Source organism: Lepisma saccharinum, chromosome 7 (genome assembly GCF_977018435.1).
Source record: "Lepisma saccharinum chromosome 7, izLepSacc3.1, whole genome shotgun sequence".
In the NCBI taxonomy this organism is placed as follows: domain Eukaryota; kingdom Metazoa; phylum Arthropoda; class Insecta; order Zygentoma; family Lepismatidae; genus Lepisma; species Lepisma saccharinum.
In genome coordinates, this window is record NC_139235.1 from 22,800,310 (window position 1) to 22,820,678 (window position 20,369).

General features: G+C 40.4%; 1 non-coding gene across 1 annotated transcript; it reads left to right on the forward strand.

Moving 5' to 3' along the window:
• The first annotated feature begins 769 nt into the window (after nucleotides 1-769).
• TRNAV-AAC (transfer RNA valine (anticodon AAC)) lies at nucleotides 770-842 on the forward strand. Its single transcript has one exon. It is a non-coding gene; the product is annotated as a tRNA-Val (tRNA).
• The last annotated feature ends 19,527 nt before the right edge of the window (nucleotides 843-20,369 follow it).

Consider the following 20,369-nt stretch of genomic DNA (forward strand, 5'->3'; position numbering starts at 1 on the left):
TCAATTTTTACATTTTTCTTTGTTTCTTATCAACTGGACGAACACAAATACCCATGCCTTGCCCGGGACTCGAACCCAGAACCCCTGACGTTGTAGCGCGCTCTGCTAACCACTTCGCCACGGAGGTCGACACCACTCGGCCGCAGGGTCGGGCAAACCACTCCTAACTTTAAGGATAAATCCACAGAATACGAACAGTATCTATTACATTCGCTCATTTTGTTTATAAGCAGAAGTAGCTGCAAGTATTTAGAATATTCTCTAGACTTCAGAAAGTTCTTTCATAGGGGAGCTTCTTTATCTGTACATTCACTGTCCCTGTTGCAACCTCCCGTTTAGACAGAAATCGTTGACTTTGATGTCATCATGCAAGTTCCCTTCGCATCTGCGTCAGAGGTCAACAGCTCCCAAGTTTTGGGAAGGAAAGGGAGTTTTATTGCTTCGGCCGGGGGTGGAATATACTGTAGGTACTGTGATTAAATATTGTGCGTTTTTTATGTGTGATATACATATCTGTATAATCTAAAATAGTATGGGGTGTGTAAGGGACAATTTCAGTATCAGTCAATTAACACTTCAAGAGATGTTTTAAAAGAAATCTGTTCTATTTCCGTAGCATTTTTCGTATGACAAGCAGACAAATGATGCAGCTACTGAATTACTTTAATTTTTTCACATTTTGTTGAAAATGGCATAATTTTGGAGCATCGAGATATACGTGTATGTAATCCCTGCAACAACATGAAGCATTTGACACTGTGCAATGAACGTGCTCATAGTGTAGTGGTTATCACATCCGCCTAACACGCGGAAGGCCCCAGGTTCGATCCCTGGTGAGCACACTTTTTTTTTTTTAAGTTTCAATGAGTTGCTTGCGCTATTGTCCTTTTTCATAAATAGATAATCATAATGCTTTCAGTTTGAACTTGACTCTGGGGGATACACAACAACCTGGCTGGAAGATTACATCACGTGCATGAGAATAATACATGCATTATAATATGCATTCATCGTGTTCATGATTAACCCAGAAAAGCGAAGTAAAATAAACGCAATCAATCAATGAATCCTTATCAATACCCATACACCCAGGCCATACCCAGACCCATTGGCGAATTTTCATAAATTTTCTCTCATATTATCTACACCGTATATATATACTATGTATATATACCATATTACTATTGTCCAGCCCCGATTATCCTTACTGTGTAAAGTTGACTTAAAAGAAAACCTCAAAAGCAAATTGGAGGAAATATTAACATTAGCTCTTTCGCTCAGTGAGTGAATTGAAGACTAAAATTGGTAAACGCTGTAAGTGCCAAAATAATTCAAACACCTTTTTCCACGATAAACTATGAAATGTGCCATGCTTTATATATGGTAAACTTGAAATGTGGGTGGTAGCCCTCTAAGTAGTTCAAAGGGCGTGTAAAGAGGTCACTAGTGCGAACGTTCTTACGGGCTGATGTGCGGAACGATGCGATTTCCCAACACTTTCGCTTTTGGCACTTACAACGTTTACCACTTTTAGTCCTCAATTGTTGAACGGTATTTGAAGACAGTAAATATAATTTTAAGCAGTTTTCTGTTTTAAAAAAGTCCTCCTTTTTATTTTAGAATTGAGATTCAGATTTAGTAAGTTCCTTAGTAAGGATGGACGATATCGGAAATTTGATATCGTGATATATCGCCAAGAATATATCGTCACAGACGATACGATACGATATTATTTCCGCATCGTGATATCGGCGATATATCATCTCCACGATATATATCGCCAAATATAGTGACGATATACCGTCTACTTGATATCGCCTGGATGATATTTTTTCAATATGGCCCAACACTATTCCTTAGACATATCGTACCACAGACAAATGTATTACGTTAGGTTAGGTTACTGTGTATACACTTGTCTGTGCATATATTGTTAGGCAGGTCCTGTGCGGTGGTACGCTATGCAGTCCGTTTGTACACCCCTGACGGTGGCCCAGCTCTATTTATTGAACGTGGAAAATATAGCTTATTAAGGGGCGGAGGTACAGTTACGCACCAATTGTGCATTTATTTCAATATCGCCAGAATGGGCACTGCTACTCAGAGGCGTCTCGTGAACGCATGCTGCGCATGCGTCAATTGTGGGAAAAAGGACAGCTTGTTCTGCGACGACATTCATGAGCATTTCTGCATTCTAATTTATTCATATAGGAGAAGTATTTATTTTACACGAGAGCGCTGAACTAAGCTTATATTACATTTTTTGGATCTGAAGTGACGCATGCATCAATTGTGGGAAGAGAACTATTATTACTTTCTTTCACTTCAGATCCAAGAAATGTAATATAAGCTTAGTTCAGCGCTCTCGTGTAAAATTAATACTTCTCCTATATGAAGAAATTAGAATGTAGAAATGCTCATGAATGTCGTCGCAGAGCAAGCTGTCCTTTATCCCACAATTGACGCATGCGCAGCATGCACCGCATGCGTTCACGAGACGCCTCTGCTGCTACTAAAAAAAGACTACGGGTGTATCAAGAGTATGAATTTCTCTCCATGTTGCAAGTAAAGCGTTTTATTATCTTGATTATTAAGCTGTCTGGACACGATATTTGAAAGAGGGGTACTTTCCGAAGGACTGGGCAAGCTCCATAATCTGTCCTATTTATAAAGGGAAAGGGGACAGAAATGACGCAAATAATTTCAGGGGCATTTCTTTATTACCTATATGGAGTAAAATTTACACACACATCTTAAACCGTAGGATCCCGAAATGGACAGAAATATTCGACAAAATCTCACCACTACAAGCGGGCTTCAGGAAAGGGTACAGCACGGTAGACAACATATTCATATTACAAACACTAGTACAGAGGAAAATTAAACAGAAGCGGGGGAAATTATACGCATGTTTCATTGATTTTGAAAAAGCATTTGATAAAGTTCATAGGGAAATTTTGTGGGGAAAATTGTATGAGAAGGGAATGTCTGCGCGCATGATCAGAGCACTGCAAGCAATATATGCGAGGGTAGAATTCGGAGTAAGATGCGAAGGAAACCAAGTCTCGGCACTGCAGCCTTCGCTCAGGGGACTGAAACAAGGATGCATCCTATCACCAGTGCTATTTTCACTGTTCATAGATTGGGTAGCGCATGAAATTAAAATGGATCAGGATTCTATCCCATGTATAGGAGTGCAAAGTATACCAGTCCTTATGTATGCAGACGACATAGTCATCTTGTCCGAGACAATAGAGGGTCTTCAAAGAGGCATAGACAGCATATATGAGGGGTGCATCAAATATAAAATGAAGGTAAACATTAAAAAGACAAAAATCATTGCTTTCAAAAATGGCTACATATTTAGCAGACAGGAGACATGGACGTACGGGGGGGATTTAATCGAGCGGGTTAAAAACTTCACATACCTGGGGGCATCACTCTCCATGACAGGGAGTTGGACACACCACATAAGGGCAAGAGAAACTAAAACAAAATTTGCAAAAGAACAAGTCATAAGGACAATAAACAAGGCACCTCAAATGCCTTTCCCGGTCATTCAAAACCTATATTCATCAATAGTATTAGGTACATTAAACTATGGAATAGAACTGTGGGGGTTAAGGGGGGACAACACAATAATTGGCATACAAACAGAATTTTATAAGAGAGTAATGGGCGTAAGCAGAGGCACGGCCAACTGTGGGATTCTTAAGGAATTGGGACTGAACAGAGACACGGTACAAGCACGGATGAGGGTTGTTAAATATTGGATGCGATTATCACAAGAGGGCCAAACTACGCTGAGGGGGCAATGTTTGGAAATACAGACAAGGGAGGAAAACGTTTCCAGCTGGGGTCTGGAAGTGAAAAATCTTATATAATAGCGGAATGGGTTGGGTATGGGAAGAGGGAGGAAGGGGGGGCATCTCATCAGAAAATCAAATAAGAAACAGGTTACTCGACATAGACAAACAAGAAATAATAGCAGACTGCCAAACAAATACCTCAATCAGGGAACAGTTAAGAGTAAGAGAATGGGGGAAAGCGAAATATATCCAGGTTGTGGGAAAAAATGAAAGAAGCGCGCTGGCATGGTTCAGACTAGGGGGATGGAAACAACTAAGAAAGATAAACGAATCAGGGGAAACGATATGTCCTTTGTGCGAGGGGGAGGAGACGGACAAGCATATCCTACTGAACCGCCCTTCTACACGTGACCTAAGGGACAAATGGATGAAAAACTTAACAGGCAGGGAGGTGATAGAAGTGGTAGACGACAGAATAAAGATAAAGGAAGCGGGGCAGCAAGTGGGGAAATACCTGGGGGAAGTAAGAGAACGGCGGGGGAAAGCTATTAGAGAAGGCAACGAAATGAGTGATCATGCTCCAGACGAGCCATCTTTATAGTGTAAGTGTGTGTAAAGCAAAATGTAGGCGTGTTTTGGTGATAGTGCAGGAAAAGAGAAGTGAGGAGAAAGGCTGGAAGAAGAACTGCCGAGGGAGGGGAAGAATGTGTATATAGGGAACAAAGTAAGAGACAGCTTAAACGAAAACTAAATGTAACAAAATAGTGTAGAAAAATCAAAAATATGTAGTGCGTACAGCCTATGGCTCGCACAAAAAGAAAATAAATCTATCTATCTATCTATCTATCAAAGTATGTAGAATAAGAATTTTCGGAATCCCATGTATTCCTTATGGGGAATCAACTTCAACATCAAGTTACGGCTAATCAAATGGGAGTTTCGACTTTTCTGCTTGACAATCACTTCTTCAAACTGCCCTCTTCCCGTTGATATCATTTTCTATTCCATCGGAAGTTTGATATTCCCACGATAAGAAATCAAATAATACTCCCATATGCCCAATGCATTTCTCCTTGCCTCCAGGCAGTGTTGCCAAACCTGGTGCGCATAAAAGAGCTAAATTTCCCCTTAAATGGAGTTAAAACTGACTTTCAAGGAGCTAGATTTACGAAGTGCTTCCTAGAGTAATGTTAGTTTTCAGCGCTATAAAAAAAGTAGCTGGGGGTATAAGAGGGGGTGGGGGTATAAGAGGGGGTGGGGCGACGCAGCCAATATAACAATATCACGTGACGTGCAAAATGTATAATTCTGGCAAAATTTGGTCTATGTGGGCCGACCAGTGTGAGGCACGGGGGCGGGCGCCCCAGTTCACAGCCAAATGAGTGCACGAAAGAGCCAGATCTGGCTCAGATCTGGCTAAGTTGGCAACACTGACTCGGAGGGAAAAGCCGGGCAGAGACAGTTTGATCATTCACGTCGCGTTTTACACTTCTCCAAATTAGTCGCGACGATGAGGATGAATGAACAATTCGAAGGAATAAACGTAGCTATGCGTCTATGCCTTATTAAGGAAACGGAAACAACATCCTTGAGTCTATAGCAAGTAACGCTCCGACACGGGAGCCGGCAATAAGAACTGAAATCAATATTGTGTGCCAAAAAGTGTAAAATTAAAAATAATAAATAAAATAACAGCTCCCTAACCGGAAACCACCACAAGAGCAAATTAAGCGACATATGACCACTTTTTTATGACCGATATAAACATACATTTTACGCAAAGAAAAATCTAGCGTCAAAGCTAGTATTGGTTTGGCAACACTGTCAATGATTCTTCCCAGCGGTAGCGAAGGGATACGGTTGCCGTTGATGATGTATTAGGTTGACACCTTTCGACCTTGCGGTTTGCAAGACATTTCTTGGAACAATTATTTCTCCCCTTGCACATGCTTCGATGCCTACATTGTCTCTAATCTGTAATAGCGGGAACTGTATAAATTGAGTGGGACTGGAAGCTTGCAAATCGGTGATAAAAGACAGAACGTTTGAGTCTTCAAAAAAATTAGGCATAACCAAGGACGTATTTTGGAGAGGGGGTTCAGGGGGTACGGACCCCCCCCCCCCAGGAAGATTTATCAAGTACTAAAATTAAATAATGAAAAATATATTCGTTTAGCCTTTGTTGCATAATTTCCTCTGAACGTTTTAGAACAGGGGTTTCCAACTGGCGGCACGCGATGCCTTTTTTTGCTGCCCGCGAAGCCAGTTTGCAAAATACATTAATTTTATGTATTTTTATTAAAATACGTTCTATTTTTACTGATGGAACAGTTTCAGAGTATGGACTTCCTTAAACAACTGGCGTTTTTAACAGATATCACAGGTCATCTGAACGAACTGAACTTGAAACTGCAGGGAAGAAACCAGCTGGTGTCAGATTTAATGGGAAACATAAATGGGTTTCGTAATAAACTGAAGATTTTCAACGTTACTTTGCAGAGTAATTGGTCCATTTTCCAAGCTGTCGGCGGCTACCAGAAGAAACACTGGACTTTTCTGAACTCAGTGCAAATATTAAAGAAATAATGGATGTGTTTGACTCCAGATTTAAAGATTTTGAAGAACTTAAAGGCAGCATCCAGCTATTTAGCAATCCTCTTGGCGTTAACATCGAAAAACAAGAAGCTTCACTCCAACTTGAATTGTATAATTTGCAAGGCGATGCGTTCCTTCAAACTAGGCAAGAAAAGAGGCCAGAGTTTTTCAAATACCTTTCAAAGGAACGCTTTCCAAACCCTTGTAGTTTTGGGCAAAGAATGACATCGATGTTCGGCAGCACATACACGTGTGAAAGTGTTTTTTCTTCAATAAAGTTCATCAAGAACCGCTACAGAAGCCGACTGGCAGATTCTTCACTGCTTCACCTTCTGAGACTTTCAAATACAGAAATTCAAGTGGACATTCCAACTTTAATAGAAGAAGCAGATCGGCCTCAATTTTCACATTGAACACTTACTACGAAGGATTCTCATTTGTATGATGTGTTTTTCATTTCTTTCAATTCATCCATAAGTATTGGGTTTTTGTGAAATAAATTGTAATTATACAATTTTGATTTGTGATTCCATTGTTCTTAATGCCTCATTTTAGAAATTTAGGTCATGCGAAAGTAAGTACTACATTCTCAGTTCAGTGCTTACAATTTTTGTAATTTTTAATCACCCCCCCCCCAAAAAAAAATGCGGCCCGCCAATCAACTGCTGGATATAATTTTGGCCCTCGGATCTTTTGAATTTGGAAACCACTGTTTTAGAAGGCAAGGATTATATTGGGATCATACGGCTTTGAATGACATTACAAAGAAGATTTATGTACACTACAACTTAAAATAATACATAAAATATTAATCAGAAACTTACTTTTCTCCAACTACATGTAACATCCTTTTTGTTATTCGATAAATATTCAATTATTCATCTATTTGATATTAATTGCATTGCCAGGGCAATTGTTTTTATGTAAATTATTCCCATCTTAACTACAGGTAAGCTACTATGCGCTGTTATATCTCTATCCTTATAGTCTTTTTACCTATTCGTGTAAAAATAATATAATATTAATTTATGTATTGTAATTAGTATTAATTTGATTTAATATGATTATTTTAATTTAAACATTATTATTACTATTATTATTCTTATAATTTCTGAGACACTAGGTTCGGACCCCTCCCTCCCCGAACTGGATACGTGCCTGCCAGTGGGGGTACATTGCACTGTGGTTCGGATCCCACTTTAAACTGTAGGTCCAGTCCAGAAACAATAACTATAAAAAACTCAAAAGATAGAGTCGATTGGAAAGACTTACTTGACCCTCAAAAGATTGTTGCCACACGGACAATGAGTTTAATTTTAATGTTATAGTTGGCCTCGATATTGTCAATCATAATTTGAACGTGCCATTTCTTTTCTATATATCATTGAACATACATATCTTAGACTTTTTCAACAAACAAGATTTTTTTTCTTTTAAATATGTGGTAATCAAAACCATCATATACCTCTACAAGAGAAAAGAACTGATTCGACAGAAATGTCCACAAAATTTCAAAAGAGAAGTAAGTGAACATAAAATCACCAAAAATAATGGTGGCATTTAATTCATATATCCTTTGAGGCAAATGGTGAGGGGCAATTACCCACTGGGCCCCAAATCCTACTGAATTTTTGGGCCTCTTTGATGTGTATGACAGTTAAAAGAAAAATGAAATGTCGCATAGATAAAGATCTACAATAGCCTGCATCAATACAGGTGCAGATAATGTGGAAAATATATCTTAGGAAAAAATGTTGGTTTCCCTTGAAAATATTTGATGGAAAGTTACATTTTAAAATACCACACGTAGAATGAGTATTAGTCTAGTGATAAGACTTCATGAATTACAAAGATTGATTGTTTATCATGGCCGTATTTAGAGGGGGGGGTTTAGGGTTCAACCCTAAACAATCGTCTGGCATGTTGGATTAATGGATGTTCAGAAACCAAAATCTGTAACTCATTTTCAAAAATGTATTCGCAGCTTCACAAAAATGCAACAGGGAGACAGACAATGCTGAAAAGATCGAGCTAGAATTTTGAAACATTTCAAATTCTGAAATTTGAGCCAAACATGTTTAATTCTCGTAATCGGAGCCCACCTGGGACCCCTCCATTTTCACTTCTGCTGTCCTCTTTCTAGTGTTGTTTCTGGGACAGACTAAAAATTCTCTTATGAATGTCCCAAAATTCCCGTTCCAACTTTCAAATTCGCTGTTTGATAAGGGTTTAAATCCCCCTTGATAAGAGTTCAAACCTAGGATCTCCAGCTTCGTTGCACGTACGATGCTACATACATTTGCTCTATCCTATGCAGTGCTATAAAACACATACTTGTATAGTGCATAGTGGTTGTATATCTAAGTATAGGAACAATATGAGCACAGTGGGAAGTGGGATCAAACCGGTCCATATACACCCCCCCCCTTGGAATCTACATCGTTTAGCCTATTGAAAATTACAAAATAACAGAATGTTTGTTAGTTTTATTGTTAATAAGAGAAATAAAATTCAGTTAGTTAGTATTCGAACAGAAAAACCAAATAATAAATAATATTCTACCATTTAATCCAAAGAGTAACTGGTTCCAGTTTTCAAAATTCCAAAAATAAGTTTTATGTGACTGGTCAAACAACATAAACATTATGACTGAAATTTCCCTCTAACTTTTAAAGCTTTTTTCTTGAAGGTGTCAAAAATCTGTGCATTTCAGTACACACTGTATGAAACGCAAAAAAAAAAAAAAAAAAAAAAAAAAAAAAAAAAAAATGTTGCTTATTCACTCATCTGAGGGATCGAGTAGAAAAGTCTCCTCAAGGATATAATAACAGCATTATTATTATTATTATTATTATCATTAATAATAAACTAATTTATTCCCAAGTTATTAATATTAAATTTCAATTATTATTATAAAATAATTATTATTGTTGTTATTATTTGATATTATTCCATTTTCTGGTGACGCTAATGGGAACAATTATAAGTGAACCCCCCCCCCGAAAATATTTCCTGCCACGGCCATGTTGTTCATTGTGTGGCAATGACTGAGCAACAAAATATTTTTCCTGGGTTTCTAAACTGCACATAATTTACACTCTAAGATTACAAAGAAACGATGTACAGGTAAAAAGAAATGAAGGTTTTCCCCAATTTATGTGAGCAAGTAGTAAATTCGCCATTTCAGATGGGAATACAGATGAAGTGAATCGGGGCCCTCAATCTGTGTTTATTACCGGAGACATGGTCTCATGTAAAAATAACAAAACACTCAGTCGTGAAGTTATTTTGGTACCCGCTGACTCGAATCCCTACAAATAAGGCACGTATCTAGATATATGTTTCGGGGGGGGGGGGGGTTCGAACCAAATGTCTCGGAAATAATAATAATGTTTAAATTAAAATAATTATATTAAATAAAATTAATACTAAATACAATATATTATATTATTATTATTATTATTACACGAATAGGTAAAAAGACTGTATAAGAATAGAGATATAACAGCGCATATTCATTACGTAGCTTACCTGTAGTTAAGATCGGAATAATTTATAAAAACAAGTGCCCTGGCAAAGAAATTAATGTCAAATAGATGAATAATTGAATATTTATCGAATAACAAAAATGATGTTACATGTAGTTGGTGAAAAGTAAGTTTCTGATTAATATTGTATGCATATTGAGTAGTAGTCTACATAAATCGTCTTTGTAATGTCATTCAAAGCCGTATGATCCCAATATAATCCTTGCCTTCTAAAAAGTTCAAAGGAAATTAGTAACCATCGAGGAAATTATACAACAAATACTAAACGAGTATATTTTCATTTAATTTTCGTACTTAATAAGTCTTTCGGGTGGGGGAGGGGTCCAAATCCCCTAAATATGTCCTTCCTGTCCTTTGAGGCCGTATGATCCCAATATAATCATTGTCTTCCAATAAGTCCAGAGGAAATTATACTACAAAGGCTAAACGAATATATTTTTCATTATTTAATTTTAGTACTTGAAAAATCTTTCGGGGGGGTCGGACCTCCTGAACCCTCCCCCTAAATACGTCCTTGCTACAAATATCTACTATAAATAGTGTATAATAATAATAATAATAATAATAATAACCCGTGGTTCTACAGTCCGTAAGGGGCTTGGCCTATCTCAATACTGTCAGTCTCTCTCCCGCAATCCTACTTAGAGGTGTGGAGATCTTCAACCTGTAATGGGGTGACGTGTGGTCAGCACATCGAATCCCCAGCCGTTATAGGAGATATCCGTGACCGGGTTACGCTACTCGCTCGTAGCTCCCCAAGTTCCTCACGATGGTGGGTTGCCACCGGTCCTATACACAGGCCGAGAACCTGAGACTGAACGCATGCCGTCCCGCAGTCGGAGCCCAAAGCACAGCAGTACAAGGAGGACCTGTATAGTGTATTTAATTTTACTTGCTTGGTAGGATTAAATATCTTTTATAATAAATTGTAATATACTTGGAAATTCATCTTCAGAGCGTCTATCCCCCCCTCTCCTTTTCGCCTTTGCATGGCGGGTCCTGATAAGGAATGAACCCCCCTCCGAAATAAAATTCTGCTGACATGTGTTTAATATCTGGGATTACACAAAATCTCGAGAACACGTGGAGAACATTGTGAGGTGTCTAGACCTCGGACGCTCTCACATTACGGGGTATGTCATTGCACAAGCCCAGCCCTAATTTCGTTACGCCAGGATGTTCATCCGAATTATTGTCTATGTTCAATTGTTTATTCGTCCGTGTTTCATTCGACGGATCAGGAATACAAGCACCGTTTGATTTTATTGACTGGCTTACTTCGCATTTTTGCTACTTTTGGCTAATCGCTAAGATGAGCATGAGTGGTGATGATGAACTTCAGAGTGTTCTCTCGATCGACCCGAAACGCTCAATTGTTCCACAACTCTACCACTAGGCTTTCTCTTATACATTGCTCTCTGTTCCATAGGCTGCCCCAATTCTATAATAAACTACCCTCATATATTGACACATTTTCTCCACAGAAAGTACTTTCCGATCGTCACTAACAATGCATCTGTAGATCTTTTTCTTCCCTCGTTCATATCTTGTCATGTTCATATTTACCTTTCTTCTTTTTACCTAAAACCAATCACTTTTTTATTATTATGTATTACAGTTTCAGTGTAAAATGGCCATGCGAAGAAATTGATGAAGGGATACTTACAAAGAACACACACGCCCAGGCCAGGGTTCGAATTCGCGACCCCTGGCGTCGTAGCGTGTTGTGCTGCACCGTTTGTTGATCTGTTGTTTATTTAGAATATCTTCGCTTCCGGTGGACTTTTTAAAATTCTTGGTGTATAATTTTGCGGATTTGCAACACTGCCAGCAGCAGAAAGAAACGAGGCATACCGGGGGTGCGTATCCTTGAGGTTGGTTGTTGCTTCCAAGAAGGCCCCCTGGTGAGAAGTCAGAGAAAGAAATTCTTAGCATTTCTCTCGGTTCTTTTCCGTTCTGGTTTTTCTTTCTGGCATCCGATCTTTTGTGAAACGGGCTGGGCAGGCAAGAAGCACTGTATCTTTACAGGCAGCCCACAACTTATCTATTCCTTCTTTTTACGACGCCACAAGTCGGTGGAAGCCCGACGAAACGAATGAGGTCAAATGCTGAATGCAGACGCGAGCTCAGATCAAACGATTTCGATGACCTTGAGACAAAGACGTTTTCGTGCTAGACTAGTTGACAGCTTGAACATCGATTTGATGTTTACGGAATGCACCTCGTTGGAACATTTTGTTGCTCGTCTTATTAAAGGCGGGAAAGCAGACGTGGAGGATTTATGCACTGTCCAGGCTAGCCGCGACTGCATAGTTGATTTCAGTACAGGCAGAGCCGGGTTCGGGAGCATAGAGTAAACGTGGGACCAGTGGCGTGCCCAGGATTTTCGAAGGGGAGGGGTTATGTACACTTTTTCTGGTAGTCAGCCTTCATTTTGCCATCTTTTCCTACCTTTGACGTAGGAATACTGCCCCCCCCCCCTTGGGCACGCCACTGCGTGGGACCTATAATGAGTTTTTTTCCAGAGGTCTTAATAAATCAGATATCTTTGTAATGTTCCTTAGTCTGAAGTACAGGTGTCCTATATAATAACAATATAAGCAGTATTGCAAGTAATAGAGAATTAATTTATATTTCGTATCATTACTTAAAAGCAATAAGCAGAAAATTTTGAACCAAGCCTTATTTTCTTGGGATGGGCTCGATGGTGGACGAAATATCCCAATATTCTGTTTTCTTTTTCCCATCTTCCCCCCCCCCCTCTCTCTCTCCTTGTTTCCAGGTTTCTTGATATTTCCACGCTTCTTTTCCATACTTCCTTCCTTTCTTTCTCCCCCTTCTTACTTTCTTCTTGTCTTCCTTTGTTTCCCCCTGGTTCGATACCCGGTGGAGGCACATAGTGGTTCGGATGTCACTTTAAACTGTAGGTCCAGTCCTGATTAGCATATCTATAACAACTCACTTACTCGCTCTTTTACTATCTTTCTATCTGCCACTATTCTTCCTTTCTGTACATCTTTATTCCTCTCTCTTATCCGTCTCTCTCTCTCTCTCTCTCTCTCTGTTTTTTCTTATGCTTCTCTCCACAATTTCCCCTCTCTTTTATCTCTTAATCTCCTCTATCTGAATTTTTTTCATAAAACCTATTTGACTTGATTTGATTTAATTTATTTCACTTCGTTTTTTGTGCCACTTTTGGCTAATTTGCGAGGATTAGAATGAGTGATGATGTGATGAAATTAATGAATGGACACTCACAAACATCTATGCCCAGGCCAGGATTCGAACCCGGGAACCCTGACGTCGTAGTGCGATGTGCTAACCACTCTACCACGGGGGCCGGCATAAAACCTATTTGTGTGCACACAAGCACTGGCGTACGCAGGAGGGAGCTGATGGAGCTCGCCCTCTCCGAAGTTTTAAGAAAATCATTGTCCTCAAATGAAAGCTGTAAAGTAGGCTACTCGGAAAGAACACGGTGGTAAATGCAGATCACTTTTAAATGAACCTCGATTACTGTTTTTGAACTCTAAAACGAAGAGCAAGAATGGATCAATGCAATTCCAACCTCTCCCGACAGAAATCCTGCGCGCAGGAGCATATATTCGAGGCTAGCTAGGCTTTCTGCGAAGCCTGAAGTCTAGAGAATAAAACGCAGGACAAAAATCAATCAGAAATTGTAAATGAAATTATTCATATCAGTAGGATGATGATGGTGATTCTGGAGTTCGCAACCTGATTTCTAGTGAGTTAGTGAGTTGGTAACCTGATTTCCTATGAGTTGGCTACCTGATTTCTTATGAGTTGCCAACCTGATTTCCTATGAGTTGGCAACCTGATTTCCTATGAGTTGGTAACCTGATTTCCTATGAGTTGGCAACCTGATTTCCTATGAGTTGGCAACCTGATTTCTTATGAGTTGGCAACCTGATTTCTTAGGAGTTGGTAAACTTGTTTCCATTCATAGCCTAGGACCACGTGACATAGTGAGACAGCCCAGACCTTTGCACCCTTGTGCACTGCAAGTGGCGACGCCCTCTCCTTAGCCTAATGGTTTGCGCTCTCGCCTTTGATGCAACAGGTCCCGGATTTGATTCCCGGTGTAGCTCCAAAATTTGCTGGCTCGGGTGTCAAAAGCCAGAGAGCGGACGGGTCACCGAATGAAAAGACTAGGGTGACCAATTTTCGGCATTGAATTTACCGGAGATTTAGTCGCAACAAATTTTGCTAATTTTTAGAGGGCCCTGCGACGTCACTCCTGCAAATGTTTATGGAATGTATTAAACAAAAGAATTAATTTATCTCTTATATAATATACAGATCACAATAGAGAGTAAAAATTTACAGATTTGCATCTTTCGTAGTCCTAACCCACTAGTCAACTGCTGCAGAAGTAAGCAAGATCTTGCAGTTGACTTGAAGTTTTGTCTCGCCCTTGCAGAAGGGTATACCCTTCGAAGGTCTCGTCTAACTCGAAATGAGTTTAAATTTCGCTATCTAGATTGTGAATGAAATATATAGGAGGAATAGAATGTCAATTGACGATTTAAAAAAATGGCCCTAATACGGGAGATCCCGGGAAGAGTTCACCATGCCAGGCCCTAGCCTCCAAAGAGCTATTGTGTCACGGAGTTCAGTTTATAATCATCATAAATATCAGATTGTAGGAGAGAAGAAAATTGGCTGGTGAAACTTGGCAACACTGTGTCCGCAGGGGATGCCCCCTCCGGTGCTGGCGAAGGTCGAGGGCAAAGGTACCCGCAGACCTCATCCAGTCTACCTTCCGTATCGTTCATTCTGGCAACTTCTTCTGTGGGAAGATTTGCTTTGCACACCTTTGCGGGCAGATCAAAGGATCTCATGATGTGGCTATAGCCGCCCTTAAATAAACAGCCCTCCTTTGATAACGATAAAAATGAATAACATGATGAGAAAATAAAAATACGTAGATGATGTTATGGGCAATTTATAGGAGTTTAGGTTTCTTTGGAAATGGACCTGGAATTGCCTTCAATTTGGGCTCCCAGATTCTAGGGGTAGGTGTTTAAGTCCCCCCTCCTCCCCCCGGCTTCCCAATATTCAATCTCAGTTAAGATGTTTTGTTATTTTAATTGAAGAGACAAATTATTTTTCTGTCTCGCGGGTTCGAATCTCGGCCTGCGCAAGGGTAAGTTTCCCGGTATAGGTGTAGTATGTCTCCACATTGGAAGACGAAGAAAGGCAATAAGTGTAGTATGTCTCCACATCTAACCTAACCTAAGCTAACCTAACTGCGATTAGTTAGAAGTGGCAGAAAAGCTACGCCGAATAACAAAAATGCAAATACATATACAACGGACTGGTTAGAGCGGAATACAGAAATGAGTATGGAAACTCAATGTTCTTACAAAGAATTATTTCAAAAGTCGGATTCATTGTTGCACCTTTATACTAGTGGAAGGTGATTTTATATTAGAATCCACAGTTATAGGTTGTATGCATCCGCATACAAACCTCCCGGATGCCGGACATAACGTTAAAATGTAGGACATGTCCGGAAAAACCGGACGTCTGGTAACCCTAATCTTTCTACCCAAGCATCAAGTGGACTTAAAACACACACACACACACACACACACACACACACACACACACACACACACACACACACACACACATATATATATATATATATATATATATATATATATATATATATATATATATATATATATAGGGTGTCATTTTAATGGCGCCCACGGACCACAGATTCGTATAGAGGACATCAAAACAAACAACTTTTCTTAGTAACATTTTCCTCGTTGGTGCGTCGATTCGACACTACAGCCGTTCAAAAAAATTACCGTTTTGCCGCCTGGATGCTGGCAACATAACACAACATTTGATCGTATCTGTGACGTCATTTCCTGCGGCGAAACAGCGCACGGCAGTGTTGCAAGGAACACACAAATTTTGTGAAAAATGACAAACTACCAACCACATAATTAGGTGTAAAACGAATCGGGAAACGCGTCCAGTAGACCGAACATCATAGCCAGCCAGAAGATCAGCAGTCATCTCCGGTGAAGGGAGAAGGGAACCAACGATATGAGAATGGTAAAAAAAAACATATTCAGAATGAAGTGTCAATATCGGATTTTGTCTCAGCCTACATGTCAAATATCAACAACAATAAATTGTATTGGACTTACAGCTTACATGTGACTGTTTACGCCCAGCTACATAGGCCTATCAAATATTTGCAAATCTCGTTGCAAGGTTGATATCTACAGGTTTGTGTCCAGATGCCTTGTGGTACTTTTCTGCTGATAAGGGAAGTATCCGAGGTTCACGTTGTTACATTAAAGCTAAAACACGTACAACCACAGTAACAATCTAATGATGAATCAGTAGCGAATATACTGCCCTGTTCACAGTTGCAAACTATTACATGTGTATCCGGTGCATAGATAAACACAGTCGTCGGATAGCTTGTATTACTACTACTTATATCCCTGTATTTTCAACCATTTTTGCCACTTGCCTCATAATGCCCTGAATATACATTATATTAACCTATGTGTTGCTTACCTTTGGAATTTTGAGTTCTTTCATTTCTATTTTGTCATCTGTTCAGTGTGTCACAGACAACTAGTATCAGAAGGACGAAGTGGATAAGACTAAATTGTAGATGCCAACTTGGTAACTACATTTCGAAATATTTGACATGTACAGGTGTATAAGCTTAAATCTGCTGTTTGCTCATAGATGGCGTTAGTGAGCGTATGAAGCTACCATGAGCACGCCATACCTGGTGTTTTTATGAGTTGGACATCTGCCAACACAAATCAGTGCACATCGTTAGCAGGTGCAGACAACAACAGACAGTGTTCCTGTGGTAAGCATGTCTAGTTTTGTGCCAGAAAAAGAGCATATGCGGGAAGCTCTGCTTTTCTGCTTCCATTTGAAGAAATCGGCTGCTGAATCGCATCAAATGCTTGTGGAGGCCTATGGTGACAGTGCTGTATCGGAAACAACGTGCAGGGATTGGTTTCGTCGGTTCAAAGACGGCAATTTTGACCTGAGCGACAAGAAGCGTGAAAATCGGCCCAGGAAGGTTGAGGACCATCAATTGCAGGCTCTTTTGGACGAGGACGATACCCAAACGCAAAAGATGCTTGCCGAGCAATTGGGTGTTACTCAAGCAGCCATTTCCATGCGTCTACGTGCCATGGGAAAGGTTCAAAAGATCGGAAAATGGGTGCCGCATGAATTGACCGATCGGCAGCTGGAGAGACGCCAAAACACATGCGAAATCTTGCTTGCCAGACAAAAAAGAAAGTCTTTCCTGCATCGGATTGTGACTGGTGATGAAAAGTGGATATATTTCGAGAATCCTAAACGCAAGAAATCGTGGGTTGATCCCGGCCAACCATCAACATCTTCCTCGAGACCAAATCGCTTCGGCCGGAAGACGATGCTGTGTGTTTGGTGGGATCAACAGGGCATCGTCTACTTTGAGCTGTTGAAACCTGGTGAAACTGTCACTGCCCACCGCTACCACCAACAACTGATCAAATTGCACCGTGCTCTGTGTGACAAAAGACCGGATTATCAAGAAAGACATGACAAGCTGATTTTCCTCCACGACAACGCCCCATCACACACGTCAAGACTGGTCCAAAACTACTTGGAGACACGCAACTGGGAGGTGCTACCCCATCCCGCCTATTCACCAGACCTGGCCCCTTCCGACTACCATCTGTTTTCGTCGATGGGCCACGCCCTCGCTGAGCAGCACTTCGATTCGTATGCAGACGTCCGAAAATGGCTTGATGGGTGGTTTGTCTCGAAAGAGAAGGACTTTTTTTGGCGTGGTATCCACAAATTGCCCGAGAGATGGGCAAAATGTGTAGCTCGCGAGGGCAAGTACTTTGAATAAATTTCTTGTTGCTTTCTATGAACAAACCATGTGTTTTTCTGACTACAAAACAGCAGATTTAAGCTTATACACCTGTAAGCTGAGACAAAATTCGATATGACCACTTTTACTTGAATTCGATTTTCATTCTACCATTTTTTGTATCGTTTGTTTACTTCCTGTTAGGTTACAGAACGTGTTTTCTCGTTTTGTTTTACGTTACATAATGTGGCTGATAGTAGCTATGTATTTTTTCACAGAATATGTGTGTTCCTGGCAACCCTGGAACGCATCGCTTCACGACGGGATATGACGTCACAAATGCAATCAAATGTTGTGTGTGGTTGCCAGAATTCAGGCGGCAAAACGGGCTTTTTTGAACGATTGTAGCTCCAAAACGACGCACCAACGAGAAAAATGTTACCGAGAAAAGTTGTTTGTTTTGATGTCCTCTACACGTTTCCGTGGTCCGTGGGCGCCATTAAAATGACACCCTGTATATATTATACATACATACATACATATAAACTTATGTGTAATGATCACTTTTACTCTACATGCATTTTCACCAACTGAGAAAGCAATTAAAAGTAAAGTTACACTTTTACAAAACACATGAATATGTTATCGATTTTTGAAATATCGTGAAAATTGTGTGTGTGTGTTCTGTGGGGTAGAGGGATCGGGAATGTGTAGGAGGAATCGAGCCTCCTCCACGGGTAGGCTAAATGCAGCCTAGGATGATTGATATTTCTATAATTCACACACATACTACAGCACTTTTTCAAGGTAGAACAGCAAATATTACATTGGCCTCAACCAACCCTCTTCCTGCTGCTAACCTGCCTGGTTCTGCAGCGAAGCAACGCCGCCTCAGAAGCCGACCTAGTATGTACAAACTCGCTATTGAAGTTTCCTGGCCTAGTTATTGATGTTCGTTCCATGGTGAATGCCCATTATCAATTACGTATAATCGTCATTTCAGCCCATCATCACGATTAGCCGAAGCGAACGTGGCAGACGTCAAATATGAAAAGTGCAAAATGCTGGGAAAATGTGAACGTAAGGCCTTCCTCTTCATTTTTAAAACCCGAAGAAACAAATGATTTTTTTATTATTATTTTACAGAATTGTACCAGCTTTTTTACATCATTTTCATAAAGCTTGTCTGTTTAAATTTCACACTTGACTCATTAAAATTGTCTTTGTAGTTCGTTAGTTGTGCTCAGGTTTCTCATACGTGACGTCGACCAATTCTCGTTTGCTATACCCGATTAATTCGCCTGTAGCTGTATGTAGTTGGGTTACGAGAAAAAGGAAAGGGCAAGAAATAACTAGGATGGTACACTTTCTATCTTTCCTATGTAGTCTGTGCTTGTACAAAATATTGCATGTGGAGCCACCTGGTGTGGATTTGAAACGTACAGCGTTGTAGCAGGAACACGACCTGAACGAAAGCGTGCAAGGGCAAGTTCGGCGTTTTCGTACCATACCGAAAAATTCCTTGGTCGTATGTCACTGAGGGCGAGCGGCGAAGTGGGTCAGGAGGAAACGGATGACATAAGCGAGTCTTTTGTTTCCCTGTGGTTTGCCGGGAAGCTATTAATAAGGTAGGCGGGTGGAAATGATTGCGGTTAGGGTTCTTTTCCTAGAAGTAAAAACCAATCTGCCTGTTTTTTTCCCCGTTGCTGTCAGAGTGGTCGGCCTACCTGCTGTGAAGAAAGAAAATGGGTTTCACCAGACGAAACAAACGATGCCTATCTCTCCAGAGCTTTTCCTCATGCTAGGAACCACTCCGTTATCTTGCTCGGGAATGAAGATCTGGATCTGTAGTCCCGAGTCCAGAACAACAAAGGTTATTCCGACTTCGTTTCTTTCACTGAATTATCTTACGTTTGAGGAAGGATTATCTATTTTCAACATTTCTGACAATACTGGGCATAAACTTCCGTCCAATGAGGATGTCAAGTGGGATCTGGTGCGGGGCACATTCAGCTGCTAACAGTCACTAAAACTAAATCTAATTGATAAGCTCGAAACCTGACGCTCCTAACCTAACAATTCCTAAACTACAATTCCCCTTAGTTCTACTTATGCATTTGTGGTTAAGTTAGGGTGTGATCCGCACCAGGCCCATGTCAAAATGTTGATCTCTCTCCGTATGATTAGCTATATCGATCTTACTTTCTCTTTCAGCGAGAGGTGTGTCAGCGATTATCTTTTTAAAGCGAGGAGGGACAATTTCCCATAGGTCTTTCTCGCTGGGGCAGCTGCCGATCACAGTTGTCAACTAAGCTCTTTTGAACCAGATCTGGCTCTTTCGTGCACTCGTTTGACCGTGAACTGTGGCACCCGCCCTCTGCCCCACCATGATGCCACCAGTGGCTCCGGCCCATAAAGACCAACCTTTGCCATGAGTGTACATTTTGCACGTGACGTGATATTCATATATAGACTGCGTCACCCACCCTCTCTTTCCTCCCCAGGTATTTTTATATATAGCGCTGTGACTAAGGT